At 39.0% G+C, this 9,458-nt stretch overlaps 1 non-coding gene across 1 annotated transcript; it reads left to right on the plus strand.

Moving 5' to 3' along the window:
• The first annotated feature begins 8,891 nt into the window (after positions 1–8,891).
• LOC125157999 (U6 spliceosomal RNA) lies at positions 8,892–8,998 on the plus strand. The gene has a single exon (XR_007149133.1). It is a non-coding gene; the product is annotated as a U6 spliceosomal RNA (small nuclear RNA).
• Positions 8,999–9,458: the final 460 nt, after the last annotated feature.

Here is a 9,458-nt window from a genome sequence, read left to right on the forward strand (position 1 = left end):
CCAAACTCCACACCCCAAAAAACCCCAAATAATCCAGTGAAGAAATGGGCAGAAGACACGAATAGACACTTTTCTAAAGAAGACATCCGGATGGACAACAGGCACATGAAAAGATGCTCAACGTCGCTCCTCGTCAGGGAAATACAAATCAAAACCACACTGAGATCCCACCTCACGCCCGTCAGACTGGCTAAAATGAACAAATCAGGAGAGTATAGATGCTGGAGAAGATGTGGAGAAATGGGAACCCTCTTGCACTGTTGGTAGGAATGCAAACTGGTGCAGCCATTCTGGAAAGCAGTGTGGAGGTTCCTCAAAAAATTAAAAATAGATCTACCCTAGGACCCAGCAATAGCATTGCTAGGAATGTACCCCAGGGATACAGGAGTGCTGATGCATAGGGGCACTTGTACCCCAATGTCTATAGCAGCACTTTCAACAATAGCCAAATTATGGAAAGAGCCTAAATGTCCATCAACTGACAAATGGATAAAGAAGATGTGGTTTATATATACAATGGAATACTACTTGGCAATGAGAAAGAATGAAATCTGGCCATTTGTAGCAACGTGGATGGAACTGGAGCGTGTTATGCTAAGTGAAATAAGTCAGGCAGAGAAAGACAGATACCGTATGTTTTCACTCATGTGGATCCTGAGAAACTCAACAGAAGACCGGGGGGAGGAGAAGGGGGAAAAAAAGTTACAGAGAGGGAAGGGGGCAAACCCTAAGAGACTCCCAAGTACTGAGAATAAACTGAGGGTTCATGGGGTGGGGGAGGGAGGGGAAAGTGGGTGATGGGCATTGAGGAGGGCACCTGTTGGGTTGAGCCCTGGGTGTTGTATGGAAACCAATTTGACACTAAATTTCATATTAAAAAAAAAGAATTGGTCTCACCTTGATCATGTGTATGCACGTCCGTGTGCACACACACAATTTTTCCTTCTCAACCCTTCCTCCTTTACTTGCCATCTCAGGACACTGAGTGTGGACCTTTTGATTAGAGGGATTTGGCTTAAGGAAGAAAGAAGTTGGAATCAGGACACTGGTAAGAGGAGGCAGGTCCAAATAAGGCAGCCCAGACCAGTTAATATCTTCGGGATCTAGTGAGTTGTATGAGATAGGACAGGGAAGAATATTCTACCACCTACTGCCCATCCACAGAAGATTTAAAATTTTTAGTATGAATCCAGAGAATGGCACTTTCTTTATCTCAGAGAAAAGATCATCTATCATATGGCACTTTGCCTCTCAGCTCCTTTATAGTTAATTTAGGTGAGTTACTCTCTTTACGATGGTAAAAACGCTTAACACAGAGTTCTATCACAGAGTTCTTAACACAGAGATCTATCCTCTTAACACATTTTATGTGTACATACAGTGTTCTTAATTTTAGTCACTATATTGTACAGAAGAACTCTAGAACTTGTTCATCTTGTGCAACTAAAACTTTTTAAAAATGTTTATTTATTTTGAGAGATAGAGGGGGAGAAAGAGAGAGAGAGAGAGAGAGAGAGAGAGAGCGAGAGAGAGAGAGAGAGAATCCGAAGCAATCCCGATGCGGGGCTCAATCTAAAAAACTCAAGACCATGACTTGAGCAGAAATCAAGCGTCGGATGCTTAACTGACTGAGCCACCCAGGCACCCCATGCAATTGAACCTTTATACCCATTGAATAGCAATTCTCCAATGACTCTTCCACCCATCCCCTGGCAACCGCTGTTCTGCTTTCTGCTTCTATGAGTTTGACTATTGGAGATACCTCATGTACGTGGAATCATACAGTGTTTGTCCTGTGAGCGGTTTATTTCAGTTAGCACAATGCCCTCTAGTTTCATCCGCGTTGTTGCATATGGCAGGATTTCCTTCTTTTCTAAGGCTGAATAATATTCCATTACGTGTATATACTATATTTTCTTCTTTCATCTGTCAATGGACATTTAAGTTGTTTCCATGTTTTGACTATTGTGAATTATGTTGCAATGAACGTGGGAGCACAGATATCTCTTCCAGATACTGATTTCACTTTCTTCAGACATATACCTAGAAGTAGGATTGCTGGTTCATAGGGTAGTTCTATTTTTAGTATTTTGAGCATCCTGCATACTATTTCCCATAATGCTTGTACTAATGTATATTCCCATCAATAGTGTACAGGCTTCCCTTTTCTTTACACCCTCACCAACACTTGTTTTTATTGATGATAACCCTCTTAACAAGTGTGAGGTGATATCCCATTGTGGTTTTGATTTGCATTTCCATGAAAATGACTGATGCTGAGCACCTTTTCATATACCTATTGGCCATTTGCATTTTCTCTTTGGAGAAATGTTTATTCAAGACCTTTGCCCCTTAGTGGGTGTTTCTTTGTTTATTTTTGCTATCCAGCAGGGGTTTTTTTTTTAATGTATTTTGGATATTTACCCCTTGTAAATATTTTTTCCGAAAGCATAGATAGGTTGCATTTTCATTTTCGTGATTGTTTCCTATGCTGGGCAGTATGATAAATCTTCACATAAAATGTGTTTCTCACATGCCCTGGGAAACACTGAGCACAACCTGTGACTTTGGCAGTAATGTTAGGAGGCTTTAGCCACTTTAACTCCATTTTATAGAAAGCCAATGAAAACTTCAGATGCAGAAAGGTGATGAACAAATTCTTAAGTATAAATGAGATAAATTATGAAATTGATCAAATGGTTCAGATATATATCCATTCAGAATTTGACATCATGCATTACCGTGTATTGCTATAGTATAAGCTTGGGAATAGGTATCTGCTATAATACATTTTAACAACAATAATCTCTGTAGAATCAATAACTGTATGATTTCACTTTAGGTATAGGGTTGGCTATAAAATTGATTCCCATAGTCTAGTGTGAAAAGTTGAGGAAAGGGAATTAAGATTGGCTAGCAGAGTCAGTATAAAGGAAAGGTTTTTGTTTTGTTTTGTTTTGTTTGCAAATGTTACTGTCAAACAAATAACCAAAAAAGCAATCTGTTATCAGAGTAGGAAGTTCACCATAACACTTGTCACTGCAGAATAGGGTATAAAAAATAGTTTCTGATTATTTTCTCCTTCCCTGATTTTATCTCCTTAGTCTTTTTTCCTTTCTTCCTTTTTCCTTCTTTTACTTCCCACTCCCTTTATTCTCTCCTACTGCTCGCTATTCACTTGGCCAATAATACGGACACGTATCTTAACCCTTATGAAAATAAGAGTGAATAAACATAATCACAACGAACGATAGGAATCAAAGCATTGTTTTTTTTAATTTAAATGTATTTATTCAAATTCAAGTTAGTTAACATTCAGTGTAGTGTTGGTTTCAGGAGTAGAACCCAGTGATTCGTCACTTCCATAGGACACCCAGTGCTCGTCCCAACTGCCCTCCTTAATGCCCATCACCCATCTAGCCCATCCCCCCACCCACCTCCCCTCCAGCAGCCCTCAGTTTGTTCTTTATGTTTAAGAGTCTCTTACGGTTTGTCTCCCTCTCTGTTTTTATCTTATTTTTCCTTCCCTTCCCCTATATTCATCTCTTTTGTTTCTTAAATTCCACACATGAGTGAAGTCATATTATATCTGTCTTTCTCTGCCTGACTTACTTCACTTAGCATAATACCCTCCAGTTCCATCCATGTTGTTGCAAATGGCAAGATTTCATTCTTTTTGACCGCCGAGTAATACTCCATTGTGTGTGTGTGTGTGTGTGTGTGTGTGTGTATATACATATATATGTGTGTGTATATATATATATATATATATATATATATATATACACACACACACACACAATGGAGTATTATATATATCTATATATCTATATCTATATCTATATCTATATCTATATCTATATATCTAAATCTATATATATATACCACATCTTTCTTATCCATACATGAGTCGATGGCCATTGGGCTCTTTCCATAATTTGGCTATTGCTGATAGCACTGCTATAAACAGTGGGGTGCATGTGCCCCTTCAAATCAGCATTTTTGTATCCTTTGGATAAATACTTAGTAGTATGATTGCTAGGTCATAGGGTAGTTCTATTTTTAATTTTTTGAGGTACCTCAAAAAAAGCACTGTTGTGACTTCCTTATGGATGGCGTGTTTATGCCTGATCTATAAAGCCCTGGGATATAAAGAAATACAATGTATTCTTAAGAGTAGAAAAACCAGATTGCTCAAACTTAGCTTTAGCGTTCTTTGTCAAATGACTAAAATATCCACTGGTTCCTTCCTTACCTCTGCCTCTTCACTAAATCTTATACCTTCTTTCTTCTAATCAGGTAAGCCACAGACACGAAGGCACTGACTTAATTCTATCCTTTCAGCTTCTGAGAACTCCTTGACTTGATGAAACACTTCAAAAGGGTAAAAATCACGTTATCTGAAGTCTGTCTGTAACAGTGTTATTTGATATTGTCTTTGGCTACATTATTCACCTCTCATTTATTAGAATATAGCTATTATATTAAAGCCTTCTTAGTGCCTGCAAAATAATATCAGAATATATGCTCTTGTTAAATGTACTTTTATGAGGAAAGGAATAAAGTAGGTGGCAAACTTTCCAGGTATGGTCACCAACAGTAAAATGTTTACAGCTAGATTTACGGAAATCCAGAAGTCAGTAGATAAACACTGCAGCTGTAATAAAAACTTATTTTTTACACAGGAAAAGAGTGGCAATGACAGTAGTATTTTCCCCCAAAGCACTTTACGATACATTCTTTATCTGTATCGGTATGCAATCTCCCAGTGAGGGAGATTGTTATAAATACTTAAAATGCTTTTTCAAGTGCCAAGCAAAAACAGGCCCTTCTTACATCCCAAACCTGAACTGAAAGCCCTCGGGGGGGGGGGGGGTTTGTCAAAGTCATACGAAACTGAGTTAACATGAATGGGAAATAAGCAATGTTTTTTTGCTCAAATCTTACTTAGAAATCTTGAGTTTGTGTATCTAAAAAGAAGCTCCAGAAAAACATTCCTATTTTTTAGATCAGAAAGGAACTGGGCTATTGAACCTTTTTCCAACATGGACGTTTCTAGGAAAGTATGCACTCCCATGTGGGGAAATCAAGCTAATTAGCCTTCAAGGTACCTCCCCAAATTGGAGAGGGTTTATCTGGCATGATCATTCTGCATGCCATGTGGGGTGCCTTGTGGAAATTTAGATGTTTAAATGGGTTTGGGTTTCAATGTGTGAACTTTTCTCTTGAGCTCTGTTATTTTTGGGTTCCAAGGCATTGGACAAAGTGCTTAGGGGGAACAGACACTTCCGCTATGACCAAATCATATGTAACAGTGGTGCTGAATAAAAAACCTGACTCTGAGCTCTCAGCTAGTGATTATGCATGTAAGGTTATTGCTCATCAGAAATTCTTTCTGGGGTACCTGGGTGGCTCAGTCGGTTAAGAGTCTGACTTCAGCTCAGGTCATGCGCTCCTGGTTCAGGAGTTCGAGCCCCACTTCAGGCTTTGTGCTTGTGGCAGGGTCCCCTCCCTAGGAATGTGAAGAAGAAAAAACACCCTCAAGGCAACCTGGCTATCTCTCAGGACCTTGTAACATGAGACCATTTAATCAGACTGCATATTTTTGTGTTACCATATATGGGAGACAGAGAAATAGAAAATATATAAAAAAAACTACACCATGTGGCGTTCGGGGCTCAGTTCTTTGGGTAAGAACCCAACTGAGCCGTGCCGGCACGAATAAAGTTGCTTCCTGGAAAGAAAAGCCTCCGTGTCGTGACTCTCTGTGCGAGAATCCTGCTACATGCTGCCAGCTCAGAGCCTGGAGCCTGCTTCGGATTCTGTGTCTCCCTCTCTGCCCCTTCCCCTGCTTGCTCTCTGTCTCTCTGTGCCTCTGTCTCTGTCTCTTTTAAAAATAAATTAAAAACTTAAAACATTTTTTAAAAACGAATTCTTTTGGAGTCAAGGAACAAAAATATAAGTAATGCAAGTAAACTTATATAACTCTACCATTCATTTATTTGTTTACTCAACACCTACCATATACCAGGCGTGGTGTTCTAGAAATTGGGTATAAATCAGTGCACCAGACATTTTTAGGGTTTGACCTCATGGGACTTGTAGTTTACTGGCAGAGACAGGCAATAAATATGTGATTACAATAACGTATGGTGAGCGGAATCCTAGGGAAATGACACAGTGTTATGGGAGCACACAGCCAGGGAGTTTATTCTAGTATAGAGTACATAAATATAGCCTCGAGGAAGGAATGTTTAAGAGACAGCTAAAGGATAAAAAGATGCTCGCTAGATAAAGAAGGCTCCGGGAGAGTATTGCAGGTAGCAGGACGAATATGTGTAAAAATCTCTAGGCAAGGGCAAGGGTGACATGTTCTAGTGATTTGTGATGTAAAAAAGTGGCAAGAAGACAGAGCCAGGTGCAGGGCTCGAACTCACAAACTGCGAGATCGTGACCTGAGCCTAAGTCAGGCGCCTAACAGACTGAGCCACCCAGGCACACCAGAAAGCCTTGGCTTTTTCCTACTACTGGCTGCTCTTGTGGTTGTCATCTCTGTGACAAAGGTCTGTGCGCATAATGACTTTGCGGCCACTTTTCTTTATGAAGGCTGTACGTTTTGTCTGAGAGGACGAGCTACTGTAATCATCTTGGAGAATATTGGGTTAACTTCCTTCTTTTAAAGGGCTACGTTTCTTTTAAAGGGGATTTGATAACAGGTTCTTAGTTGCTATATGGAAAGCAAATTCTAAGCTTTGGAGATCTTTAGTAAAATTGACTCATCTGTCTTCTAATCTTAAGATGAATATTCATTATTTGCATTACCATACTTTTGAAGAGTGCTTATGGTACGTGCACACATTTAAAATCTTTAACTTCTGACATTTATCTATAATTTAGCCATTTAATTATGTGTACATGATGAAAATCAAAGTATTCTGTATGAGGCAGTTAATCACTGGCAGGTGAGAATACAGTTACTATCTTTTAGCTGAACATTGCCTCGGTGAGTTGAAGACCAGTTACTTATATAGCACAGGTTTTAAAAGTAAAGGAGTAAGGGGCGCTCAGTTGGTTAAGTGTCTGACTTCAGTTCTCACAGCTTGTGGGTTCAAGCCCCGCCTCGGGCTCTGTGCTGACAGTTCGGAGCCTGGAGCCTGCTTCAGATTCTGTGTCTCCTCTCTCTCTCTGCCCCTCCCATGCTCAAGCACTGTCTCTCTGTCTCAAAAATAAGTACATATTTAAAAAAATAAAGTTTTATTGTATCTCAGGCCAAATACAAAAAATAACTCAAGATGGATTAAAACATAAATGTTAGAGCTAAAACTATAAAACTCTTAGAAGAAAACATAGGAGTACATTTTCACGACCATGGATTTTGCAATGGATTCCCAGACAAGACACCCAAAGCATCAGTAACAGAAGCACAAAATAGATAAATTGGATTTCATTACAATTATAAAATTTTGTGCATCAAAGGACAGCATTAAGTGAAAAGACATCGCCAGGTAAAAATAATGGCAATTACCTTATTCTATTTGTACCGATGCAACAAAGAAAAATAGTGTGTGAAACTTTATCATGTATTTACCCTTGGTTCATAAAAGCTAGTCATTTTCGATAGACTATATAAACACTTACATATAGTTGATGCTAAATAAATGTTGCTGAATGAACGTATACACACATAAATGAATATGTGGTGCCCTGCATGCATACATAAATTTACCAACTGATCATTGTTAAAAAAAAATAAAAATCACACTTCACCTGGTTTAAAAAAAAAGTGAAAAGACAACCTGTGGAATGGGAGAAAATACTTACAAATCATGTATCTGATGAGTCTAGCATCTAGAATGTGTAAAGAATTCTTAACACGCAACAACAAAGAGACAACACAACTAAAACGTGGACAAAGGACTTCAGTAGATATATGCCTAAGGATATACGAGAGGGCAATAAACACATGGGGAGCACATCAGTCATTAAGGAAATGTCAGTCAAAACCATATTGACACATTACTTCATATCCACTATGATGACAATGACAATAATAATAATAATAGAAAGTAACAAGGGTTGTTAACTAGGATGCGGAGAAACTAGAACCCTCACATATGCTGGTGGGAACGTTCCTCCAAAAGCTACATGTAGAATAAGCAGTCCCACCCTTAGTTGTTCGCCCCAGAGACTTGAAAACAGATAGTCAAACAGATATTCACCCATGAATGTTCCTGGTGAATTTTCACAATAGCCAAAATGAGTAAACACCTCAAACGGCTCTCAACTGTCGAAGGGATACACCGAATGCGTATCATTTACGAAAAGGAATGAAGTACATGCTATAGTGTTAATGAACCTCAAAGCCCATTGTGGTAAGTCAAAGAAGTTAGACATAAAAGTTCACAGATTGGTTAACTCCATGTGTACTAAATGTCCAGAATAGGTAAATCGGTTGTGACAGAAAACAGATTAATGGCTGCTAGAGGCTGGGAGACGGGAAGAATGGGCTAGTGACTGCTTACTGGGCATGAGGTCTCTTCTCTTCTGGGCCATAAAAGACTTCTGGAACGAGATTGAGGTGATAGTTGATCAACATTATGAATGTACTAAAGCCATTAAATTTTGCACTTTAAAACGGCAAGTTTTGGTTATGTAGATTTCATCTCAATAAAGTGTAGGTCTAATGGAAGCTTGTTCACTTTGGACTATAACAATATGAGAAATCTAAATCTATTCCTCCTCCTCTCATATACAAATTCTATATTATTGGTATGTTGACTAAGGATTGTCCTTTAGACTTTCCAGAATTTTCATGCAATGCTATTTAATTTATAATAAATCATTAAACGTCATTAGGATCAGGGGTGCTTTGTGCTAACATGACTGTTCTCATGCTCACTTTGGCAGCATATAGCCTAAAACTAGAACCACACAGAGAAGATTAGCATCACCCCTTTGCGAGGATGACACACAAATATGACTGTCCTCAGTTGTTATATTTGGAAAGTGTAAAGTGAGCCAGATGTGGTGGAAACCCAATGATCCCTTCCTCTCAACCTCTAGGGGCCACATCATTCGTTTGACCTTAAGCATGAATGATTGCTTTTGTTGCTTAAAATACTCACTACTAGGTCGTTGCCAAGATTGATTCTGACGAGTGATGAAAAGGAATGCTATCTTCAAAGCTTTAAATAGTGTAGAGGATGTAGTAAGGAGATATACACATCCCAGTCAACAAGAATCATAATACTCTTTTCTTTCTTTTTCTTTCTTTCTTTCTTTCTTTCTTTCTTTCTTTCTTTCTTTCAAGTTTAGTTATTATTGAGAGACAAAGAGAGACAGAGCATGAGCAGGGGAGGGGCAGAGAGAGGGGGAGACACAGAATCCGAAGCAGGCCCCAGGCTCTGATCTGTCAGCACAGAGCCCGACACGGGGCTCGAACTCACAAACCACGAGAT

Source organism: Prionailurus viverrinus, chromosome X (genome assembly GCF_022837055.1).
Source record: "Prionailurus viverrinus isolate Anna chromosome X, UM_Priviv_1.0, whole genome shotgun sequence".
In the NCBI taxonomy this organism is placed as follows: domain Eukaryota; kingdom Metazoa; phylum Chordata; class Mammalia; order Carnivora; family Felidae; genus Prionailurus; species Prionailurus viverrinus.